Raw genomic sequence first — 26801 nt, 5'->3', positions numbered from 1 at the left:
TACCGATAAAATGACGCACGTGTGAAGTATAGATAACAAGATTCATGACCGAGAAGACAGTTTGATGAATTATTTCTCAAATTAACTTAATCTATCAATATTAGTGGTAAAATCGCTATTGGCTTCTAATATGAGAGGTAAAATTGCACAATTTTAGACGTTAAGGGTAAATTACTCCTGATAAAAACGTTAGGGGTATTTTTACACCTTAACCCGAGTCGGTATTATGTTTTTTCTATTTAGTTATTACAGGATAAACAAGTTTAGGGAGCTGGTGAGACACTTACAAAGTTCAAGGAGCTAATAAATTTTTATGGAAAGTTTAGGGAGCTGGTGATACGAAATAAGCAAGTTTAGAGAGCTGGTGAGATACTTACAAAGTTAAGGGAACCAATCTAATATTATGGACAAGTTCATGGAATTGGTGATATATTAGGGCTTTTATTATTTTTTTTCAACTTTTACACATTATATGCTAATGGTTAGTTTTATATATATTTTTATAGATCTATACTAGAAATTTTTCATTCATTAATAAAATTTTATTATATTAAACATTGTTTGTAAAATCGAAAATTCGTCATCTTTATATACAATGTATTTAATGGAAATTAAATTTGAGATTTCGTTTCACAAACCCTGCCCGCATTACTAAGTAGGAGTATTAAAATGAGTTGATGGATTATATACGCATCGTGTCGACTTATTCTAATGATCTTTTAAGACTTAATTTTAACATTATCCATTTATTAAATGGGTTGACAAGATACGATCCATTTATAAAATAGGTTGATAGAATTCACTCATTTAACCCGATTAATTAAATGAATAAAAAAATAACATGATACATTTCAACCATTGAATCTATTTAATCTATTACATAATAAATCAAGGCTCGAGTGTGTTTAGGAGTGCACTGGCACCACCGACCCTATCCAACGCTTCTAATTAATAGAAAAACTAAAAAAAATGGTAAAAGTCCATCAAATTGAAGAATGTCTAAATATAATTTTTCGTATTTAACTTACTTTTTTTTTTTGCAACCGAGTGATCAATTGATTACATTTTGTGCAATTTCAATAGGCTAACTTACTTAATATAGAATGTAATAATCTCTGTGTTAGTTCGAAATGAGTTTGGAAAAACGAGTCTGAAACTGTTCAACCAAATAATTTTCGATGAGATCTTAATTGATGATTTTAATAGTTTAAGGTCTTAATTGACTTTGAAACCTTAGTTCAGGGAGTGAAATGGGTATTATATTTATGTGTAAGAGCCAATTTTTTTATGCAATAAAATAGATTCCATAATTCTCTTTGAGAACACGCGGGTGCTGCGTTCTTGCAATTCGAAACTTCCCGCTGTGAGCTCTTAAACCAACGGTCGGCAAAACCCTAATAACACGCTAACTTCGTCCTTCCTTTGCTCTCTCTCTGCATATCTCACTCTCTCTTTCTTCTTGCTTTCTTGCTTTCAATCGCTGTGAGACTCAAGTGGTTTTGTTTCAGCGGTCTGAAATGGGGGATTCAACCTGCGCTATGCGGTCTTATGGGGAAAAGAAAGAGGTTAGTTTCCAGTTTTAATTTCAATACATCTGTTTCGGTTTAATGGTTTGGGGAAATCATTGTTCCTTCTTGATTCTTCTATTATGGGCGATTCATTTGTTTCAATTGCAGGGCTTGACTTGACTTGGCTTGGCTTGGTTTGGTTTGATTTGATTTGATTGTGGCCTTTGGTTTGGTTTGGTTGCATATGATTAAAATTTGATTATACTTGATTGAGGTATATTATAATTACTGATTAATCCTATTAATTAAGAAAACTATACATCTTTAGAGTTTATTGGTTTTGTTGATTCTAACTGCAAAACATATTCTATTTACAGGGTGACCCTTTTCGGGCCCTTACCGAATCAATCACCTTTGAAAGATTTAAGTCAGAATCTTTAGATTGGGGAAAGTGGTCAAGTTTCTCTCAGAATCGCTACTTAGAAGAAGCTAAACAAATTTCGAAGCCTGGTTTTGTTGCTGAAAAGAAAGCTTTCTTTGAAGCTCGCTACAAGAAGAGAGCAACCACCAACTAAGACATTCCCGCAAATACAGGCAGCACAAATCATCTCTTGATAGTATCCTTTTACCTTAATCATCCTTTTAGCGTTTCAACTAAAATAGCATCATTGCCATTGATTATAAAACCTTTTGCAGGTACTTCTATTCTATTGCATATTTGTCATCGATTTGTTATGAACTCGGCTTAGATTTGTTATAAAACCACACTTGATCGATTTTAAACATTCGTCATTTCAATCATGCTAGTCTCCTCCTACGTGATAATGCAAGTAAATTTGTGAAGATGTCTTTAGTATTTAATCATGTTTCGCTCTTTCTTTTCCCGTTTAATACCTTTACAAGTTTTCTTATTTTGTCTCATGGTCTCCTGCATTCATCAAACTTTTAACAGGATGGACATCCGCCCCTTGGATGGTCTGACTGACACTTTTGCATATCTCGTCTTGCCTGCTTTGCTGGTGGTCTCACAATATGTCTCTGTCAAAATCATGCAATCATCTCAAGTGACTCATTTTCCAGTCGTAAAGGTGTTCCTATATGCATAGTCATATCAAGCTAAACCGAATCGTTGCACCATGTAGCTCACTTCAATAAAAAGTATTGTTTCTAACCTCTTTCTTAGCATATTTTTAGATGGTAGCATAATTTTCTTGATGCATCTGAAATTGTTCATCTTTTTACTTGTGTCATTAATAAATAGTAGAGTAATGATCCCAACATGAAGACTTCTCAAGCAATAACGAAGCTCCTCCCTTTAATGATTGGTTATTTTTCTCTTTCGGTTCCCTCTGGCCTAAGTCTTTATTGGTGAGAAACATGTATAAAGCCCTCCAATTACTTGAACGTCTCCGAATTATTTTGTAGAAATTTTGTGTGAATACTTCACAGGTTCACAATTTATAAATGGTTAGTTTTCATCCAAAGTGGTAAATTTAAATATTTGTTGTGGACTTATTAAGGATGAAGAGGGAGGGACATTACTTATTGATCATTTTGCTTTTGCATTCTCATGTCTTGTCAGAACATAAGGCTTTCTATATTGAATGGTTGTGTGCATATTCATTCCAATTTCTTATAACTGTTATTTGTTGGTACATCCGGTTCAAGGAATCCTTGAAACACGAATTGCTTTGAACTGATAGCGTATCTCTCTCTATTTCATTGTTGCGTATGCTGCTGATGTTTATTTCTCTCTTATATGAATTGAAAGTGTCACAGGATCTTGCAGCTGGAAAAGAGAGGAAGGGGGTAGAAAAACTCTTCCAAAACCTCCTATGTAAGTGAGAAAATAATGATGACTTCCTTCTTACTGCTGCTTGTTAGGAACAGATTCTAGGCATAGATAATCTTTAATCTGCTTCATTTTACACTACTAGAAATATGCATTTTACTAGCGAAATTTACCTGCGGAACAAATTCCGCTGGTAATTACAGGTGGAATAGCAGCGGAAATAATTCCGCTGACGCAATAGAAGCGGATTTTTTTTTCCCGCTGGTGAACTCTAATTTTAGCAGCGGACCTGTTGGTAATATTTTTTGTCGGTGAATTTACCAGCGGAAAATTAACTTACCATCAGAATTCCACTGCTAAGTGAAAACAAAAACTAAAGCGGGAATGAAATTTTGGTTCCCCCTCTTTTCTATTTCGTTTTTCTATTCTTCCCCCCTTTCCTATCAAACGAGATATATGCTTACAAGAAAAAGTCTTTCTCACACATCTACTCTTTCTCTCTCTCTCAATTTCTGTATCAGTTCCTTCTCTTTTCTTAGTTCATATTATCACCAGCCACTCCTCTTCCCTTTCTCTCTCAAACCAAATGCATTGACCCATTGCCTCACCCGTCTTTCTCTCTCAAACCAAATTGTACGTAACCAACACCTCACCCCTCTTTCTCTCTCAAACGATTTCTTAGTTCAATTTAGTTAGCAGCAGATGTATTGAAATTACTCAAAGTCATCAAGCAGGTTTGTTATACTACTCAGTTCGATTTACTGGGCAGCTGTATTCGGTATTCTCTCTGCCATCAAATTAGGGGATTTTGTGAATTTTGCTTCATTTAAGGTGAGTTAACTTCTTAATTTTGAATGGTTTGTTTTAAATTGGAACGGGTTTGCTTTAATTTTGAATAGGTTTAGGGATTTCCCCTCTTAATATGGATTTTAGGGTTTAGGTTTTATGCTGTTTTAGACAAATATAATTAGTAGAAGCTTTGGATGGAGAAAAACAGGACTGTGGGAATTGAGGATTGACTGATTTACAGAGTATTTTTTTTAGAGCTTGGTTTTTGTTATTGAATTGCTTTTGTGTTTAGGGTCTTCTATAAGTCATGTGTTGTTGATGGTTATTTTTTAAGGCTGATTATGATAGAACAAAATTTTGATAGAACAGATTATTCTAGCCCATGTTTTTAGTTTTTATGGAAGGTTATTGACAAATGGTTATGCTTGTCTATACCTTGAACTTTTAAAATCAAGTGCAATTTTTATGGCAACATCAAATGAAGTGAGCTCATGCATATCATCAAGCCTTAACATAGAACATGATTTTGATAGAACAGATTTTTCTCCACAGGCATATAAAAGTCGAGCGAATTCCAGTTTCTTATCTAGTGAAATAAGCAATCCTCTCATCTTCTATTTTCATGTTTTTCCCCTTTGCTAGTGTTTTTCTTCTTTCTTTCTACAACTATGTTGTTGTCTGGGAGTATCAGGAACTTGGTTTTCAATTATACGACAGATAGAAATTCTTGTTGAAATTATAGTGAAATGTAGTGGGAAACCAGTTTATAATTGATGTGAACTTTCTGATGAGAGACGAGCAGATTCACTTAATAGACACAAGGCTTCTTAATGCTCTTTAACATGATTCATTTTTCTAATTCATTACATAAAACGACCAGTTATCACAAAACAGGAGTTTATGCACAAGATAATTGATTTAACATATTTTTTATGGCCCATGCTTATGGTTTATGTTGTAAGAACATGACTTGAATTTTATTTCCCTACTTTTAGATGCTTGACTTCTTTACTTATCTCTGCTTTTAACTTTTTTACTTAAGGTTTCTACCATAGGATTAAAATTGAGCTAGAATTTGACCACAAGGACAACATTGGATCATTTTGTATTGTATGTTAAGGGTAAAACTGATCCTCCCAAATAACCAAATTTGACCCTTATCCTTTTTTTAAAACAAAGCTGTGATTGTTCATATGGATTACATTATCTGCCTTTCTTATTGCAGCTTTATCAACCATGAAATCATTAATGTGGAACAGCTTCGTCAATAATAAGTTTCAGCTATTGATCATTTGATCTTAATAAAGTTTAATTAGCTAGACTTGCTCTAAAATTTGGACACCTATTTCCAGTTCGAGAAGTCAATTTGATCTATAACATCAAGTTGAGATATATTCAAGATCTTGATTTGGTGAAGCAACTATGGCAATTGATTCTGAACCTAGAAACATTTGTTGATTGTGGCATTTGGGCAGCATAAAGAGGGGTTTAAAAGCATTGCAATTGTTCCGAAGAATGACTAATAATGGCTTTGACATTGATGTATTCACGTTGGCAAGTGTTTTGACTGCAGGTTTGAATGACTTGTTCTGAAGGCTCTTTCCTCCATCTGACTCAAAAACTCTGCTGATGTTAAATAACAATCAGGGTTAGGAGCAAAGCCTCGTAATGGAAACTCTAGCCCTGTAGAAAGTTCAAGTTTCATTTACAAAATCAAGTTCTGGAAAAACAACACTTGAGCCAAGCAAAGAGCCTTCAGAAGTTTCTGATACAATGATTATTCTGTTCCTGAAGAAGTTCCGCGATCCAATGATGCTAAGCCTGCTGGAGCTATCAATGGTTTAAAGAGTAAAAAGGCTGAACCAAATCTGGAAAGCTCTAAAAACATAAGGTTACTAAGAACAAGAGATAATGGGCATCATTCACTTGAAGACCACAATCATAAAGTGGGCAGAAAAGCTTCTGCAATTAAGAATGGGGAATTTGTGAATAGCTCGAAACGAGTAAGGAGCTTATTAGGAGTATGAGGTTCTTTAAAATTGTTATAGAATTTTAATTTCTTTTGTTAAAGTTGTTATTGAATTTTGTTCATTCTTTTTATTATTGAATTGTTGACTTGATATTTTAATAAAATATTATTAATACTGTGACTTAAATTTGAACTTGTTAATACACATTGGCCTTCTAAATGTGCTAAAGTGTTCTATTGGCCATTTAAATGATCTATTAGTCTCTTAAATTTTCTTAAGGTGATATTTAGTTTAATTTGTCCAAATCTCTTATTGTTCTACCATGTGGATTTAAGGGGATTAATGAGATATTTTAAACAAGTTTAGAGGGCTAATAAGATATCTAAAAAGTGAAGTTTTGAATTTTGAGGCTTCCGATTTGGGTGAACATGAAGATAGATAAAAGGTACAACTGTGATAATCCTTTATTTACAGTTCGCATATTCATCGTTTAACCGCCTGTCTGGACATTGGACAACATGAGCTTTAATAAAATAATTCTTCTTGTATGTTCACAAGATGTGGTTTTCAATGAATTTGTCTTAGCTCACAACTCACAAGAAGGGCACGTACCTTTTCGTTCTTCATCCATTGTTTTTCCTTTTTCGCTTTTTTTTTATTAGAAGGCGGGGGGGATTTGGGAGCCGATTTAGGGAGGAACGTGTCTTGTTAGCCGGTTTGCTGCTTCTTATGGCAGCTGTCTTGTTCGAGTCACTTAAATATCACAATTATATTTATAAATGATGATTGATGTATCAGCAGGAAGTCTAGTTTCTCTTTTAATTGCAGCTTCCACACAAATTAAGATTGCTGCATTGGGAAGAATATCCATTATTGATTTTTTTTTTCATGCAGAACCTTGTTGATATTGCCTTGTTGGATAGCAATATCTAGAGGTGAGCAAAACCGAAAACCGAAAAAACCAAACCAAAAAAACCAAACCAAACCGAACCAAATTGTAATTTGGTTTGGTTCGGTTCTTGTTTTTCTATAACTCCGGTTTTTGGTTTGGTTTGGATATAAACCGAAAAAACCAAAAAACCGAACTAATCATAACTTAGTTAAAATAAGCCCACTATTTATTAGGGAAAATTACAAAACTAGGTCAAATGAGAGGCTCATTTACATATTTAACCCATTTACTCAACCTACTACATATCTAGACTGATTTTGTGTGACTATCCCATAATACCCCCAATATTTACGCGCGGCTCGCCCCATCCCGTCTGACTTCGCATATTCCATACTATGCGAAGTCTGCGAATTAAATGTTTGGGTTTGCTTGATGAATTTAGTTCGCATATGCGAAGCCTGGATGTGTTTTGAAGCTAATTCGCGAAGTGGTATATAACAAAAAAGGGCAAACAACAACGGATTCTAACATTAAAATCATAACATTATCAAAATTTACAACAAAATTGCCGCAATAACAACATTAAAATCACAACAACATCAAAAATTACAACAAGATTGCCACAATAAACTCCTAACAAATCACTTCATAATACATAGGCTACTATTGACTAAGATTGCCACAATAAACTCCTAACAAATCACTTCATTATACATAGGCTACTTTTCACCACAGATGGATGGATGTCTCACGACACATAGGCGCTTATTAACCACTGATGGTTGGAAGTCCATGCATTTTTTAATGGATGTCTCTCATGGCACCCTAACACACCAGCTTCCAGGTTAGAATATTACGTATTCAACCACCTTCAGAAAAATTTAATCGTGTTAGTCAGAAAAAATGAAGATTTGGCTTCGCGAAATGATGATTCGCTAAGTATGCGAACATAAATGTGCAAGGAAGATGGTGATTTTACTTAGCGAAACAATTATTTCGCGACATCCGCGAGGAGAAATGTGACGCTCTGACTTCGCGAAATAATGATTTCGCGGAGTCTATGAGGAGAAATGTGACACTCTGATTTCGCGAAACGATGATTTTGCGGAGTCTGCGAGAGAAATTTATCGAATTACCTCGCAAACTTCGCGTAATCAGCGTTTCGCGAAGTGAAATCGATAAATTTCTCCCCGCAGACCTCGCGATAACTGCATATGCTAAGTGGATTTATGGGAAAAAACGCAGAAAAAACAGTATATATTTACATTTTTTTATGAACCCAATATGATAAACTGGGAAAAACGATGAAAACAACGTAGAATCATCATTTCTTCGAACGAGCAGGAAATGGAAGATGAAGAACCATGACTTCGTTTTCTAGGATTAGGAAGTTGCAGAATCAAGAGATGAAGAGAGGAAGAAGAGAAATTCATTGTGATTTGGAGACATGAAGCAGATTTCGTGCAATTTAAAGGAAGATAGGAAGATCAAAAGTCTTGGAATCATTAATGGAGGAGCTGCCACCGTTTCGCGTAACCAAGGAGAAGAGGGGAGAGAACGTTCGCGTAAGGGAGGAAGTGGGAAGGTTAGGGGTATTATGGGAAAGTCACACAAAATCAGTCTAGATATGTAGTAGGTTGAGTAAATGGGTTAAATATGTAAATGGGCCTCCCATTTGACCTAGTTTTGTAATTTTCCCCTATTTATTATTATCCAACCCACTATAATTAAACCTAAATTAATCATAATAACTTAGTTAGACCCAACTAGCTCACTACAATATTTACTGCTGGGTCCAAATTTATAAAACAAACTAAAGCATTTTTAAGTTGGCAGACCAAAAAAATTCAGGAAATGAAAAACTGCATTTCACTGCACCTATAATGCACGGAAACTCTTCATGACTAGCGTTTCCCCGTTTCCGGAAGATGTGGGAAACGGAAACTCTCGGAAACTGATACGAAACGTTTCCGGGCACGTTTCCGTAATTACCAAAAATATGAAACGCGTCTCTCAGTTTTTAAACATTTTTCCCTACCTATTTCGATTAAAATTCTGGAAATTCAAACTTTCTATTTTGCAGTTCCTCTTTAATCTAAGACTAGGAAAATTGAAACTTTGTATCCTTCAATTTAAAGAACTTATCCATATTTCTTTCTCCCATAATCCATATCTCTTGAATCTTGATTGAGCTTGGACTTTTTTCATCTTGTTCTTCAATCTTGTTTTTATTTAATGTATTATTATATTTTTAATATTTATAAATATGCCCCTATATTTTTAATATTTACACGTTTCCCCAACGTTTCCGTTTCCTATGTTTTTCAGAAATTACGTTTCCCCTTATCGTTTCCGTTTCAGTTTCCGTATCCGTTTCGGTTTCCGTGCAACATAGCACTGCACTACTCCACACCACCATATACCTAATTCTAACCTCACTTCTTCTCTCTCTACTATTAATTAATAATTATAGATTTTAGTGTAATTTTATGGTGAGATTTTAATTATTTTATATGAATTATATTAGAATTTTGAAAAAAAGTTACAGAAAGATTGTTTTGTAATTTTTTAAAATTGTAACTTGTAATTTTACTGTGACTTAAATTTGAACTTGTTAACACACATTGGCTTTCTAAATGTGCTCAAGTGTTCTATTCGCCATTTAAATGATCTATTAGTCTCTTAAATTTTCTTAAGGTGATATTTAGTTTTATTTTTCCAAATCTCTCATTGTTCTACCATGTGGATTTAAGGGGATTAATGAGATATTTTAAATAAGTTTAGAGAGCTAATAAGATATCTAAAAAGTGAAGTTTTGAATTTTGAGGCTTCCAATTTGGGTGAACATGAAGATAGACAAAAGATACAATTGTGATAATCCTTTATTTACAGCTCGCATATTCATCGTTTAACTGCCTGCCTGGGCATTAGACAACATGATCTTTAATAAAGTAATTCTTCTTGTATGTTCACAAGATGTGGTTTTCAATGAATTTGTGTTAGCTCACACCTCACAAGAAGGGCACGAACCTTTTCCTTCTTCATTCATTTTTTTCCTTTTTCGCTTTTTTTTATTAGAAGACGGGGGATTTGGGAGCCGATACCACTGAAGGAAATTTGGGCTAAGGTATAGCAGCGGAAATATAAAAATTTTAGCCTATTTCCTTTTAACCATAGGATCCGTTAATCGTTATTTCATATAAAGAGGGATAAGAAGGAATACCTTTCGATGAACAATCTACCGTTGTTAAAGAAGCGCCCACAATTCTTCTCCGAGGTTCCAACCGCAAAGTAGAATACGGTGAGGTTAAGATAAAATCAACCCTTATGAGATGCAACCAAAATAGATTGCCTCTAATTAACCAACACAAGATCAAGGAGAAAGAGGGATGAATAAGATTAATCAATCGATGGAATGCCGTATGAATTCTTGTCCACGAACTTGGGGAATAGAATTCTTTTCTCTCTCTCTAAGCACGTGTCTCGTTAGCTGGTTTGCTGCTTCTTACGGTAGCTGTCCTGTTCGAGTCACTTAATTGATTCGTAATATCACAACTATATTTATAAATGACGACTAATGTAACAGCAGGAAGTCTAGTTTCTCTTTTAATTAGCACTGTTGCAATATGATTATATGAATTACCGGTCATTGTATACAGTATTTGCTAGTTTTGTTTTCAAAGCAAGGAAGGCGATTTTCCTGCCTAATGTAGGATGAGATTAACTTCTAATATCATATGAGATAAATTGTAATATCATTTTAATTGTGGATGCATAGTACTTTTAATCTGGGTTTTTTTTCTGCTGAATGTAAAAGGAACCAAGAAGTTGAAGGCATACTCTTGGATATATCTAAAGTTGAAAACGTCCTCTTAAGTTCTACAGCGCTAGATATATCTCATTCAATGCCCAATTTAAGACTGCCCAGTCTTCACTGTTGAATCTTCTCAATCAAATAATCTCGTGCAACTTCCACACAAATTAAGTTATGGAATTTGCATACGTGCTGAATGATTATCATTACTTACCCCTACAACGCTTGAATTTTACATCATAAACATATAAACAATATTAGAGCTAGCACAACAATTAGTAAATGTAATTTGCCATTACATCAAACACTTTAACAAGTTCGAAAACTATGATACAAAGAAAGAAATTCCTTTAATCAAACCAAATACGAGATATACATCATCACTACTAAGTCGGTGTTAGACCAACGTTTGATTTGATTCGAATTTCAAATGGTTTAATTAGCATCCCGTACTATGATTTTGAGTAGGGCTTATAGGTTGTTCAGGTTGAGCTCTTTAAAAAAGCTACATCTAATTAGTTGTGGCATTACAGAAATCACTGTCTCCCTTCATCACTTATTACTTTGAGGGCTCATTTGGTTTGTGGAATAGCTATTCTTCAATTTATCCTCACCTTTGGTTCAACTTGTTTGATCGAATAGCTATTCTTCAATTTATCCAAGGAATAGGCTATTCCAAATGTTATATTTTTGTAATTTACAAAATTACCCTCCATTAAATCATCAATCTTATCTGTAGTCAATTTCTCAAAAGAACATGAAAAATAGAAAAATGAGGAAAACCTTCAAAAATATGAAAAATATGAAGCACGAAAAACGTGAATAACATGAAAACGTTACAAACACGAGAATATGCAAAAAAGGCGAAAAACATGAAAACGTGAACAAACGCAAAAAAAACAAGAAAAAAAACACAAAACACGAATAACAAGAAAAAATGACAAAACACGAAGTATACAAAAAAGTGAAAAATACGAAAAACACGAAAACGTGAAAAATGCTAAAACACAAAAACGTGAAAAACGCGAAAAACATGAAAATACGAAAAACGCAAACAAAAGATGAAAACCTAAAAAATATAAAAAAAACATGAAAAAACGTGAATAACACGAAAAAGTAACAAAATGCGATAAATACAAAAACACAAAAATAAAAACGAAAACGCGAAAAAATACAAAAAAAACACAATAATATGAATAACACGAAAAAGTGACAAAACGCGAAAAACAAGAAAACTGGAAAAACACGAAAAAACGTAAAAAATGCAAAAAACATGAAAATATGAAAAAACGTTATAAACATATTTTTTTCCGCCTTTCATGTTTTCCATTTTTATATTTATATATATATATTTTTAAAATAATATATATTAAATATTTGAACAGTTTATGTTACATCCGACCCTAAACGGCATCGGGCATGAAGGAAATATAATCTTAAGCCAATTTCCTAACAAATCGTACGAAACTCTATTTCAAACTATCTAAAATTTTATTATTTATTTTTATTTATTTATTTTTTAATTAAAACAACATAATATTTAATTGGAAAATTGGAACATAGAAATAAGAGGATATATAAAATATGGATTTTGATCCTTTTAATTTATTTATTTTTATAAAACTTAACCAAAACTTTTAATTTACACCTAAAAACATTAAATTGAACCCTATAATATATTTCAATTCATAAATAATTAACCCTATTTATTTCGAAAAAGAAAATTTTAGACACGAATGTTACAGTTTATAGTAATAATCAAAATTTTAAAAGAAATAAGAAATTAAATTTGAGGGTAATGTTGTCTTTTAAATAAAAAATATCTATTATGTTCTATCTTATTCCAACAACCAAACATAGGATTAGTTATTCCTAAAGAATCTCTATTCCATTCTTTGCTATTCTATTCCTTTGGAATAGCCATTCCCTTCCATTCCGCGAACCAAACGACACCTGACAGTAGATTGATTGCAGCAATTTCAAGATTCTTGCCGACAAAATAATAGAAATTAATAACATTGGTTTGGAAGAGAGGAAAATTAAAGAACGAATCTGAATTTCCCAGGTTAAACATCTAATAAGAAGAAAAAGAATATTGCGCCTTGGGGCTTAGGCATCTGTCAGAGGAGGGAGATTAGGTTACATTTACTGATATGCGTGTTTTTCTAATACATATGGCGCGTTTTAAAGCTGTCCTAAGGTGTTAGAATTCTAGTCACCCTCGGTGTTCTAGCCATCCAACAAAACTCAATTGAAAATATTACATCTTGAGTTAAAAACACGTTCTTCGTTAATGAGACTTGAAATGCCTTACATCAATGTGTTTAATCTGATATTTTATCTCACCATCATGTCCTATGGCATTTTCAGCTTTGAAATTATTAGTGTTCAGGACGTTGGAGGTTGAAAGCTAGCTAGAACATAAAATAACACATTATAAAAAAACTCATATTTCGTTAATAAAATTTGAAATTGCATTGTCTCGTAAGCGTTAGACTTAAGATCGAATTGTTCTGTACGCGAAGGCTAAATCTGTTTTTTTCCCAGTAACTATAAGGCTAAATTTTTACATTATCCCATAATAATATAGATGTTAACTCCTTTATTTGGTTCTTCTTGGTGTAGTTAAAATTAATTAAATTTTATATTTATTAAATTTAAATTTATTAAAAAAATAACATGAGAATTGAGGTATCTAAAATACTGGAACTGTTTTACTGAATAATTGAACCAGGCAGATGTAAACTTTATGGGCTCTTTTGGTTTGCGGAATAAAGGGGAATAAAATAGTTATTCCTAAAAAATAACTATTCTCATATTTGGTTCAATTTTTTTTAGGAATAACTATTCCATGGAATTTCTATTCCTTCATGGAATAGTTATTCTTCAATTTATCTAAAAGTAATAACATATTCATAATATTGTATTTTTGTAATTTACAAAATTACCTTCTATTAAATCATCAGATCTTCTCTCTAGTCAATTTCTCAAATCTTATAAATTTTGACGAATCAATAAGAGTAAATTATACCAATACCCAGTTCACATTTTGGTATGTGGATTACATTTCGTCCAAAAAATATACCTCAAGTATGGGTGACTGGATAATTGTATGCGTTTCTCCGGTTTATGCCCGGTTAACATCTGTTTGACCATTACTAACCTAAAAAAATAGGACCCACCATTAACTCCACTTACATAAAAATACAATAATGCCCTTTGACTAAAATAAATAGTACCCTTTAATGTTTTTAATTCCCAAACTTTAATTCTCTCTACCAGCGTTCATCTTCTCAGAATCTTAAAGCTTTCTTTCCCAGAATCCGCCTCTCTCTCCCTCTCAAAAAAGTCCTTCTTAAGTTTTATAGTTGAGCAAGTAATAACTTCATTTTTAATTTATTTTTTTAATTATGTAATAACATTCTAAGATGCGTGGAATACATTTTTCGCATTTAACTTACTTTTTTGCGACCGAGTGATCAATTGATTACATTTTATGCAAGTTCATGGGGCTAACTGAACATTTTATGTAAGTTCAGGGAGCTATCTGGATACTTTGAAAGTTCAGGGGGCCAATCAAGTTTTTTGGACAAATTCAGGGGGCAAATGATGTATTAAGCCAACAAATAACAAATAAAAATCACTATATTTTCTCATTAAATTTACCTCAACAACAACAAAAATGAAACATTTCTAAAATATATCTATATTGGGTTATTATCTCAACAATAATAAAAAAAAATAAACTTGTATAATCAAATATATGTGTTTATATATAAAAAAATGTAAAATATGTGTAATTCGGTGCGGTTCGGTTTTTTTTATATTTTCTGTCAAACCGAACCGAAATACACTTAAAATTAAACCCGATACTGAACCGAATTGTTAAAAAAACCGAAATGAAAAACCGAATTCACTCGATTCGGTTCGGTATGCAGTTTAAACCGAACTGATGCACACCCTTAGTTTTATCTGTGCTTTGCTTTGCTTTTTCGTCATAACACATTGAAAAGAACACATGGTATTTCAGATTAGGTGTTGTTTCACACTTACAAATTGTTAGGATCATAAATTTGAACTGCAAGTGTAGTTATTCCCATAAAAATTGAGTCCATTAAGTTCCTCAAGACTTAAGTGTAAATCTCAGCAAACTCATATTTTTTTAGTAAATTGAACGACTCAATGACAATATGAAGAACTAAGAGAAAAAACTCATAACAATAAAATTAAAATAAATCACTTTAATCAAAATGTAGATCTCCTTTCAGATCCTGAAGTGAACGTTCGTTATCAAGCTTTTTTCTTTGTTTTCTCAACTCGTAAAGGCAAAACATTTTCTATATTCTCTCTGGGTTTTTTTTTCAGCGGATGACCATCCGCTCATCAAAATATATTTACCATATCCAATTTAAAAGAAGCAGTTTACAAATAACTGAAATTATATCTAACACCAAATATATCAATAGAATTTCAAATCAGGCTAACATAATTATATTATTTCAAATTCACTCATCTACTATTAACAATGAGACCACAATTATCACTTCTATTCTCAATTGCTTTGTTTAAACCAGTGGTATAAATAAACTTTTACATTTTCATTATTTGATGTTAAATTAAAGGTGAAGGACTGAATTGAATAAAACTTATTTTTATTTATACTTAATTAAAACTCTTATACAAAAATATATTACAACCCAATACTTGCTCACCCACTCACAACTCTAATAAACTCAAATACTCATGCTGCTTCAGCTCTCTCTTACATTCATTCATCAAATTTTTGTTTCCAATTTATAGCAAGTTAGGTCGGTTATCCTACTAATTTATAACCACAAATTTCATCAATTATTAATTGATATTTTTCAAACCTTCTAGATGCATAAATAATGCATAGATATTTTTGACTAATATTTGACTAATAATATATCTTGAATATTCTAGAGACTAATTGTAAGTTGGTGCTGTAATTTCAATATTTGATCAATATGCTTCTGACTGTACTAAAACAAATAAATGACAATCATAGCATTGGGATAGAAATAGAATCTAAAATAAAAGGTACTCATGATCTCTGCTTAATGATGTTTGGATTAAAAATCACCTCTCGGATATAAGAAAAATGGTTAAAGTACAACCAAGTTCACTCACAGTTCAGTATTGTGATATAAGTCCGAAAGCCTGGTCTACAAAACAGATTGTTGGAAACGTGCCTTAGTTAATTTATTAGCATATAATATTTTATTTAATTATTTGAATTCAGGAGAAGTTATTCAGTTATTGCTTATGTTTAGGAGAAGTTATGGAAGTCAGTTGTAACTGATGTTTGTATTACTGTATAAATTTCCTAAAGTTCAATAGAAGTTAGTGTCGGTTCCAAACTCTACAAGTTAATTACTACAAATTGGTATCAAAGCATTTTTTATCTTGAGGGACATGTCAGTGAGAGGGAGATGGTAACAAATAATCCATCAAATCTTTCACCTCTAATCTTTGATGGAGAAAATTATCAAGTTTGGGCAATCAAAATGAAAACCCACTTGAAAGGTATTGGCTTATGGCAGTGGGTTGAAACTGAGAGGGAAATACAACCTCTTGGAAACAATCCGACACTCAATCAAATTCGAGCTCATGAAGACGAAGAAACGAAAGGTCCAAGAGCCTTGTCTCAAATCCATGCCGGTGTTGCTGAGTCCATTTTTCCAAGAACTATGGGCTGTGAAACTGCCAAGCAAGCTTGTGATACTTTCAAGAGTCTCTATCATGGAAATGATAGAACAAGAAGAATGCAATTGTTAAATCTCAAAAGAGATTTCGAGAATGGAAGAAAAGGAGACTCTACAAGAGTTTTCTGATAAACTAATGACAGTGATAAATAAAATCCGATTGATGGAGAAGATCTACCCGACAGCCGGATCGTAGAGAAGGTGCTTGTAAGTTTACCCGAAAGATTTGAGCCAAAAATTTCATCTCTGGAAGATTCCAGGGATATTAGTCAAATTTCCTTGAATTAATCAATGCTCTACATGCACAAGAGCAAAGAAGAAGTTTAAGAAAAGAAGGAACCCAACAAGTAGTTGAAGGTGCTTATATGGCAAAGGGTTCATCTTCAAAAGGAAAAGCTCAGTCCAAATGTGCTATCTGTAGCAAGTCCGGTCACCATGAAGACTATTGCCGGCACAAAGGGAAGCCTCAGTGTCACAAGTGCAAAAGGTTTGGGCATATTCAAAAGAATTGTAGAGCCAAGTCTGAAGAAAGTGTCAAGTTGACACATGTTGCCGAAGAAGAAGAAACATTGTTTTGAAATTGGTGAGATATGCACCAATATGAAGCATTTGGAGAGAAGTGCTCCAATTCTAGAATGGTGATGGGAAGTACATCATCAAAACAAACTGAATCAAGAGGGAGTGTTGAGATTTGATTAAAATACGCTTAGCAAATTGCAGATGTGCTGACCAAAGCTCTTCCAAAAGGAAGATTCGAATATTTGAGAAACAAGTTGGGTGTTTGTAAATACTAAGTCAATGAGGAGTTTGTTGGAAACGTGCCTTAGTTAATTTATTAGCAGATAATGTTTTATTTAATTATTTGAATTCAGGAGAAGTTATTCGGTTATTGCTTATATTTAGGAGAAGTTATGGAAGTCAGTTGTAACTGATGTTTGTATTGCTGTATGAATTTGCTGAAGTTCAATAGAAGTTAGTGTTGGTTCCAAACTCTACAAGTTAATTACTACACAGATGAACAAACATGTCTTGGTATACAAAAAAAACCCAAATCGAAAGTGATTAACAGAATAAAATTTTAGAAGATTGAATCATCATCCATCAAGCCACATAATATCTAAACTAAAATTATTAGCCCGGAGAAATCTAAAGCTTTAACTAAATTAAACAAAATTATAATTCACTTAGTTGATTTTAATAATTCACAACTACTTCTAATCTATGCTTTATGCACATAAACCACACACAAAAAATCATGCCATAGTTTCTTTATTCCATTATGTTCTGGTTCAAATCCTTCTTTCTTAAGTGTGAAACTAAACCTTTTTTCCATATTAGCTACACTATTTTCCGGAAAATTCTTTACTCTTGAGGCTTTCCACAATTCAATCAGCTTCCTCCAAGAATATGTTAAACACTGAGTTAGGGCTCCACTGTATTCTGAACCATCAGCAAGATGAGCAAGATCAAAATTATCAAAATTCCTTCAAAAATGTGTAGAGCCACTCACCATTTTTTAAGAATGTGGTGGCGGAAGATTTCAACTTTCACTTCTCAAATGGTGCTGCTGCGTAAGAAACTGAACTCAAAGAGAAGAAGAGAACATGTCGGCTGAAGAAAAATTAGGTTTTTAACTTTTTATACTCAATCAAATGTAATGTAAACCCTAAGGATATTTTTATAATTTTACATTTTCGTGTTTTTGGGTTGACCCGAACACGACCCGAAATTTTTAGTGTCATTTTCGGGTCCTGAAAATGAACTATTACCTACTAAGCTCAACACTAATACTAAAAAAATCGTGTCGTGTTCGTATCGTGTAATCGGGATGTGTGTCATTTTGCCGTGTCTACCATTAGCGTCAAAACATTCTCCCATCAATTATATAATCAAAGTCTCTCACATTAATTAAGATGCATTCGCGACAAAACATTTGGTTCCTTGCATTAAAATTATATATATATATATATATATATATATATATATATATATATATAATTAATTATACAATGTTAATACTATATTAATTAATACGAATTAATATGTAATATTGCATCCGATTCGCACAAATGATATGCTAATATAGTTGTGAAGGAAGACGAGGAGTGAGAAAAAACTTCCACCGGAGTAGCTTTCATATTGGTAATTCTGATACCCTCGCTCATATCAACTGGATTACCCGACAAAGCTTGGATTTCAAATGCATGCAACAAAGTAGCAAGAGTGAGATTCAACACTTGAAGACCAAACGAAATTCCAGGACACATTCTTCTTCCGCTACCAAATGGTAACAATTCAAAATGTTGACCTCTAACATCAACATCCTTTTGTTCAGTTGTAAGAAACCTTTCTGGTCTAAATTCAAGAGGGTCAGCCCACACACTTGAATCTCTCTGAATTTTAGCAGCATTTATGAAAAGTCGTGTCCCAACTGGAATATGATACCCATCTACTATGTATTCTTCCACTGATTCATGTGGTATTAGCAATGGCACTGTTGGATATAATCTAAATGTTTCTTTAACAATAGCTTGGAAGTAAACTAAACTCTTTATATCTTACTCTATCACTTGTCTATTTCTACCGACGATCTCGTCTAGTTCTTGTTGCACTTTCTTTAGAGTATCACGATGGTTGAGTAGTAATGACAACGCCCATGTCATTGTGATTGATGTTGTGTCCGAGGCCACTGAAATAAGACTCTGCAGAGAGAGAGAGAGAGAGTTGTTCAAAAAGATTAATATTTTTCTTAGTTATTTTCTAGAGTGGTTCACATGTATTTTCATTTAACGTACTAAGTAAAGAAATATGATAAATATGAGACTCCTCATCAAACATTATAATAAAAGCTATTATTGAGTTGTAGCTATCAATTTAACCTTTTAGGTTATCACAACCTCTAAAACTAAGTGGTCGAGGGTTTGAGAGTGACTATAGTGTTGTATGAGATATTGTAAGGATCGTTTCTTTTAGGCATCGACTTGGTATAAGGAATACTATAAGGGGAGTCAGGGCCCGATCCTGAGATTTTAAGGGTCTAAGGGTGAATAACCAAATGAGGGCCCTAATAAATAAAGTACAAGTAAAAAGTAAATTATGAAAGTTAATTGTGCAAAGAAAAATTTCTTCAAAATGATACATTTTCTATTACACTTAACAAACGATCTAATAAAAAAAATTGATATGGAAAAAAAATTTATATCACTTTAATTACCCAGTTTCTCATACAAAACAATGTCTACGAGTATTTTTAGATGCAAAATTACTAATAATATTGTCTACATCAATATTGTCTCTCAATACATAAAAAGTCTAGACCATTTAAATTTTCATGTGACATTAATGATCTCAAATAACTTTTTAATAATTTTAAATTCAAAAAACTTCTTTTCAGCAAATACAACAGCCACTAGCATATTTAAGAGGATTAAAAAAAATTGAAATATTTGGATAACAATATGTTATTTTGACAACCTCAAGAAATTCAAATGCTGACATTGCTACAACAAATTTTAGTTTTTATGTACTTAACATTTTAAGAAATTCTTTTTAAAATATTAGATAGTTGTAAATAGTTAGTCTAATTAAGAGTAATATGTAACTTATGTATCTTTTTTTAATCCGAGTAAAATTAAAAGCCTACTACTATATTTGGGCCCTCCCTCATTATTGGGCCCTGGGCAGGCGCCCCTCCTGCCCATGCTCAGGGACGGGCCTAAGGGGAGTGACCTATCACCTTGAGACTTGTCACTGGGTTTGCTTGTGTTCCACCATCTCTAGTAGTTGTCCTCCTACTACTACGGGATACGACCTTATGGATGTATTCTTGTCGATTATATATACTAATGAGATCATCCACGTATTATTCACTCTCGTGGCCTTTTTGTGTTGTTTATGATTGTAAGTGAATATGATGGATTGCCCTATGATTGTGTTGTATGTGTGCCTCATATATCAAGTTTGATATATGGCTGATATCTAATTTATGTGTGTGATTATTGCAGATAAGGTGAATTAGATATCTTGGCTGACTTACTTCTAGAAGGTCAAGTGAGCGTGAAACTAGATAACATTAGTGGAATATCAACCTATAGTAAGATATGTCTCTGTTATTTACATTTCTGACCAGAGAGTATTAGCGTTCAGAAGTGTATCAAAGATTATAAGAGTAAATTACACTCATGGCCATTGAACTTTACTTATTTTCACAGTATGACTACTAAACTTCAAAGCGTAACATAAAAGTCACTCAACTTTACACTTTCTAATATTATGCTACTAAACTTCAATCAACCCCTCAAAATTACCGTTGACGCCTTCAAAATAAAAAATTCTAAGAATTGATGATATTCTAAGCAATTTTAATTTTTGATTTTTTTTTGTTTTGAGGTCAATTATGTATTGTTTGTTTAGGAGGGAGAAAGTGAAATTTTAAAGAGAAAAAACTCTAAAAATAGTGATTTTGGAAAATAAAAAATGTGATTTTATGGTAAATGTCGTTCTAAACAACTTTAATTCTTGAATATTTTCATTTTGAAGCGTTAGATAAAATTTTGTGGACATAAGGTTAGAAAATGTAAAGTTATGTGATTTTTATGTTACATTTTAAAGTTTAATGGTTATATTGTAATGTCTTAAAAAAAATGGTTATATTGTAATAATGAAAAAAGTTTAGTGACAATGAGTATAATTTATCCAAGAGTATAATAAATATTAGTGAAGTCTAACTAGCCATTTAAATTTTTTTTTTATAAAAGTGTCATATTTCATTCCATCGAATCATAAAGTACAAATACAACACAATATAACTTCCCACCCATACAGACTATAGCCAGAATAAGATCCACGAAGAGAAGAAAATAGACTACAAAGAGCAAGATAAAGACTACAAAGAGCAATAAAAAACCACAAAGGATACAAACACAACAAAATAGAAATCATATACTTCTCGGAAGTCGAATCCCATTGAAAAACAGCTGTAATCCATTCTTCATCATCTAGCCTCTTTTGGACATTCGGATCTGAGTCCTTTCTTTTTTTGCAACCACGCAGATCTATAGATCTGCGGACAAGATGAACCTTTTCCGCTCTTGCTAAGACCGAAAAAAGAATAAACGATAAAAGTATAGCTAATAGGTGTAGATTTGACGGAAAAGAGATTCGAGAAAGTATATAGACTTTAAACTAGAAAGACAAGATAAAACTGAAGCTAAAAAAACAAAAATTAAAACTTAAATAGGAGGAGGAAGAAGGGAGACAAGCTTCCTCCTTCCTCCTCTAAAAGAACCTGAACAAAAGAAGGAGACGAGACGATGACGGTGGCGGAAGCTTGAAAAGAAAGGAAGCAAAGAGGAAGAAAAAGGGTAGAGAGATGCCATTTAAACTTTTTAATTCAATTGGTTGAATAAAATATGTCACTTTTCAACAAAATTTTAATTCTATTTTATCTACCACTTGTAGACTTTAGTGGAATTGTCTTCAGATTTGAATAAATAATTTTGAGTGTTTCTAGAAAGTGATTGAGATTTTGGAAGTATACTAATGTATGGGATCTATTAATTAGAAAGGATTAAATTTAAATTTGTGCATTAAATAATTTTATTAAGTGTTCCAGAACAAGGATAATATAGTCTTAACCATTTGATTTTATTATAAATGTAAGACTAATTAATTGTTTTTAATCTTTTATCAAACAAATTAGTAATTGTTTTTAATCTTAGTGAAAACATTAAAAATGAAATAAAAAGATACAAAGGAGTATGCTTTTACCGAAAAAATCCTTGTTAATTAAAACTATAAACCACAATCTTTTCTTTAATATAATTTTTTTCATACTTCTCCTTTTGTTTTAAAGCAAAAAGAATTTTTCTAACATGTTAGAATAAATTTTTTACTAAATTAAGCAAAAAGATAGATTTTTCAAGGTTTAGAAAAATATATAGAGACTTATTTTTACACTTGTGGAGATTCTAACAACGACAGTGAAATGTTATAAGAGTCGTTTTTTACTCTCACACAAACAAAATTATAGATGTTTAAGGTTATGTTTGTTTATCGGAAAATATTATATTTTGAGTAAGATATTTTTTGGTTAACAAATATTCGGAAAGAAGTCTTAATATAGTATTGAGAATATATATACCATACCAGATATGTAGCTTTGTTAATGGTGTCAGCATCTCGATCGAAAAACTGTACTGCATCATTAATAATCGAGAGCAATAAATCTATGAAATCTTCATCTCCCTTTGATCTACAAAGCTCTTTCTTCTTCTTGCGTTCGTCTAACCATTCATCAACAATAGAATCGAGCTTTTCGACAATCTTCTTCATCTCCTTCTCAATTCCACCCAAATCCAACCACCGCAAACATGGAACTACATCCGACACCGCAAACTTTCCGACCAATTCCATGAACTCTCTCAAAGTATCTCTCCACACATCATTATCTTTTCCTTCATTCTCATTTTCCCCATACTCCATATATCTCTTCCCTATTATTATTTTCAATATCACATTCGATGTTATATTGAAAAACCATCGCTTCATTTCAACACTTTGATTCTCGTTCTTGCTCGATTCTTGGTATAGATCTTTCACGGCTGCCTTTACCTCTGCCTCTCTCACATGCTTTAGCTTATCTAGCCGATAACTAGAGAGAAGCTCAATGGTGGCGATTTTGCGAATTTGACGCTAATACTCTCCATACGGAGCGAAGCCAATCATTTGGTCGTTATAGCCTAAGATCTCCGTCGCTAGAGATTTAGGATGGCTGGCGAAAGCTCTGTCGTTTTTGGTAAGACACTCCTTTGCTATGTCGCTATTACTTACTACCAAAGTTGGGTGGATGCCGAAGTTAATGGTGACAATAGGGCCGTACTTGTCAGCTAGGTTTCCTAGGATGATATGAGCTGGCTGTTTCGCTGATGCTAGGAGAGGAAGGTGGCCGATAATAGGCCACGCGCCACCAGGTTGCGACGGAGACTTTTTCTTGGATGTGTTTTGTGATTTAAGAATAAGTAATAGATTACGGTCATGGCTATAATAGATGTAAAGAAGGGAAAAAGGGATCCCATGGCTGCTTTCCTAATAAATGTGCATAGATAATCGAAGGTATATATCAATATTTTCTGGAGAAAACTTTGTCTTGTATACAGCTTTGAATACTGGTTCTTTTGATGAAGTCATCCATGGCATCATCCATGAATATGAGTCTTGTAATTTATTTTTAAGAAATTTGTGGTTCTTTCTTTCTTTAATAAGTCTATAAATAAATATATATAAATAAGGATTAATTACAAATAACTAACATGTGGTTTTATATCGGTAAACATTATATTTATTTCTCATACAAAACAACACCTAAATGACACCAAATCTAAAATTTGAAGAATTAAAGTTGCTTAAAATATAATTTAACTTTTGAAATTTTTTATTTCGAGGTCGTTATCGATCAAATTCTAATAAAATGAACTTAAATTCAAAATTTTACAAACCACATGATTGCGTTTATAAGAAAAATACTATAAGTACTGGTATGCAAATCGATCAAACCACAAGACAATTATTTATAATTAACCATATAAATAATTTATCTCAGTAATTTAAGCAGTAACTAATTTATTTTAAGATATTATCTAAGATTATTCAATAATAAACTCTATCTTTACTGGTAAATTATTAGAAGTACCAGATTAACCATATCAAATATAGAATTTTCTATACATATTTTGATACGTGTAATATGAATCCATATATATTATAAGAGGTTCCACTATTTTAATTATTATATGAAATCATAATATATGTATCTAAATATAAATTGAGAATCCTCTAAATGACAAAATACAGAGTGTTTAATATAGGCTTAATACATCATTTGCCTCCTGAACTTGTTCAAAAAGCTTGATTGGCCCCCTGAACTTTTAAAGTGTTCAGATAGCCCCCTGAACTTGCATAAAATGTTCAGTTAGCCCCCTGAACTTGCGTAAAATGCAATCAATTGATCACTCGATCGTAAAAAAGTAAGTTAAATACGGAAGATGTATTTCGTGCATCTTAGAATGTTATTACATAATTAAAAAATATATTAAAAATAAAGTTATTGCTTGTTCAACTGTACAAGCTGTCTTCTCTAATATTAGAATCGTATATTCTGATTTTGATCGTTTTACTTTTTTTAAGATTCGTGGAATATATTTTCTGTTAAAAAATTAATAAACTTAATTTTGATTTAAAAAAATAATAAATAAAAATTAAATAAAGAAAGACATGGATTGTCAAAGTCTTGGTATGGGTTGTCAAAATCTTGGTATGGGTTGTCGAAGTCATTGTATGGGGTTGTTTTTTATTTGTATGTTCAAAATGTCAAAGTATGGGTTTAGTTTTTATCTAGGAAATAAATTATGCCATTGATATGGTGCAAGTATATATATATATATAGAAATACTTAATATTTATGGTGTATGTGGTGTTGGAAGAAAAGTGAAGTCTTTAACCTTTTGTATCATATATATCTTGGAATGAAATTAATTTTTTCATAAAGTAATTAGTCCCTCCTAGTCTAACAAAGTGGTATCAGAGCCACGTTACGAGAGTCAGTCTTCCGCAAAAAAATAATTATTGTCTCAAAACTGAGTGTTTCAAAGACCCTATAAAAATATCAGACGGTCTCAAACTTCCTTATCAATACCCTCAGCTCACCAAAACCAATTATTCAAGTGTGTATTCGAATGAAGGCGTTATTCGGATGTCAAGATGTCTGGGATATTGTTGAAAAAGGTTACGTAGTCCCAGCCAATGAGGTAGCGTTGTCACAGGTAGAAAAAGATACTCTGTAGAAAAATCGCAAAAGCGATCAAAAGGCGCTTACTCTCATCCATCAAGGTTTGGATGAATTAATGTTCGAGAAAGTAGCCGAAGCTACCACCGCCAAACAAGCGTGGGAAATCCTAGGAGTTTCTCTTCAAGGGGAGGAGAAAGTTAAAAAAGTTCGTTTGCAGATGCTGAGAGGAGAATTCGAGACGATGAGGATGAAAGAGACGGAGACCATCAGTGATTACTCATCACGAGCAAAATCTGTCGTAAATCAGATGCGGCAGTATGGGAAAAAAAATTGAAGAGTCCAGAATTGTTAAAAAAATTATACGATCACTACTACCAAAATTTGATTATGTAGTGGTGGCTATGGAGGAGTCCAGAAACATCAGCGAAATTTCTGTTGATGAAGTTGTAGGGTCATTACAAGCACGCAAGGAGCGGTTTGAGAAACGAAAAGAAGAGTTCGTAGAACAAGTCTTAGCAACAAAGGCTGTGTTTAAAAATGGCGAAAATAGTCAATCTGGCAGAGGACGCGGAAGAGGTCGAGGAGGAAATGGTAGAGGACGAGAGGGTAAATTTCATCAATGGTGTACGACTTTTACCCTATTTCACACTTTGGTGTACAACCTTCAATTTGTCTCACTAATATGCACGAACTTATAGGTGACCTCCCACTTTGGTGTATAGCAGGTAAAAATGACCGGTCAACGCGAAGTCAACGCGCCACATATGCAATTTGACCGGTCAAAAAGTCAAAATTTGACTCCTAACATAAAATTACTTATGTACCCCTAATATAAAATTACTGTCCCATCTTCTTCCTCCTTCCATTTTCCCCTTCTCTCTCTAACTCCACTCTCTCTCTCTCTAATTCCTCTCTCAAACCTCATTTTTTAGCATTGATCTTTGACACCCACCAACAAACTCCATCATCTACTTAACTGATGATCATTTTAATGTAACTCAGAGTAGAAATCGCAGAAACTGATGTTGAAAATTGTAGGAACTGATGTTGAAACTCTCACTATGAATTGCAAAATTAGAAGTTTTTAACGGGATTTCCTATTACCTTAGTTAGTACATGAAAATTGTTAAAGAAAAGCCACTCATTTTTAACCAAATTTCCTCTGTTCTTGTTCGTCCCTTCAATGACAAGCTCTAGGAAGAATCAGAATGGAAGAAATGGCGACTCGTTTTTAACCTGATTTCTTCTGCATATCGTCAAGTTCTTATTGCCAATTCTCCACAAGTATCACAACATTGATGAAGGAACAAATATGAATCCACCATTTTTTAAGGGAATCCACCATTTGTTAGATCTGGGTTTTTTTTGCTAAAGTTAAATCTGAGTTTTATTTCAAGTTTTTTGCTAAAGTTAGATCTGGGTTTTATTTCAAGGTTTTATTAAATGATAACACAAGTTTTTATATATTAATGTTTTTAGATATACTGTATTAAAGACTTTAAGAGATTGAATCGCAAACATTAAA

The 26801-nt window shown here is 32.7% G+C and overlaps 1 long non-coding RNA gene and 1 pseudogene across 4 annotated transcripts; one reads left to right on the top strand and one right to left on the bottom strand.

Moving 5' to 3' along the window:
* The first annotated feature begins 1325 nt into the window (after positions 1-1325).
* On the top strand, positions 1326-6245 carry LOC136201052 (uncharacterized). 4 transcript variants are annotated; one of them, XR_010673662.1, is made up of 4 exons: positions 1326-1565; positions 1677-1782; positions 1886-2204; positions 2461-6245. It is a non-coding gene; the product is annotated as an uncharacterized lncRNA (long non-coding RNA). The 4 variants fall into 4 exon arrangements; XR_010673663.1 differs by having other exon boundaries at positions 1886-2666; positions 3280-6245; XR_010673664.1 differs by having other exon boundaries at positions 1886-4131; positions 5315-6245.
* Positions 6246-18568: 12323 nt separating this feature from the next.
* LOC136200402 (cytochrome P450 CYP82D47-like) lies at positions 18569-23695 on the bottom strand (annotated as a pseudogene).
* Positions 23696-26801: the final 3106 nt, after the last annotated feature.

The sequence above is a fragment of the Euphorbia lathyris genome, chromosome 7 (genome assembly GCF_963576675.1).
Source record: "Euphorbia lathyris chromosome 7, ddEupLath1.1, whole genome shotgun sequence".
NCBI lineage: Eukaryota > Viridiplantae > Streptophyta > Magnoliopsida > Malpighiales > Euphorbiaceae > Euphorbia > Euphorbia lathyris.
The sequence above is the reverse complement of the archived record's forward strand: the minus strand, read 5'-3'. Positions and strand labels throughout refer to the sequence as shown.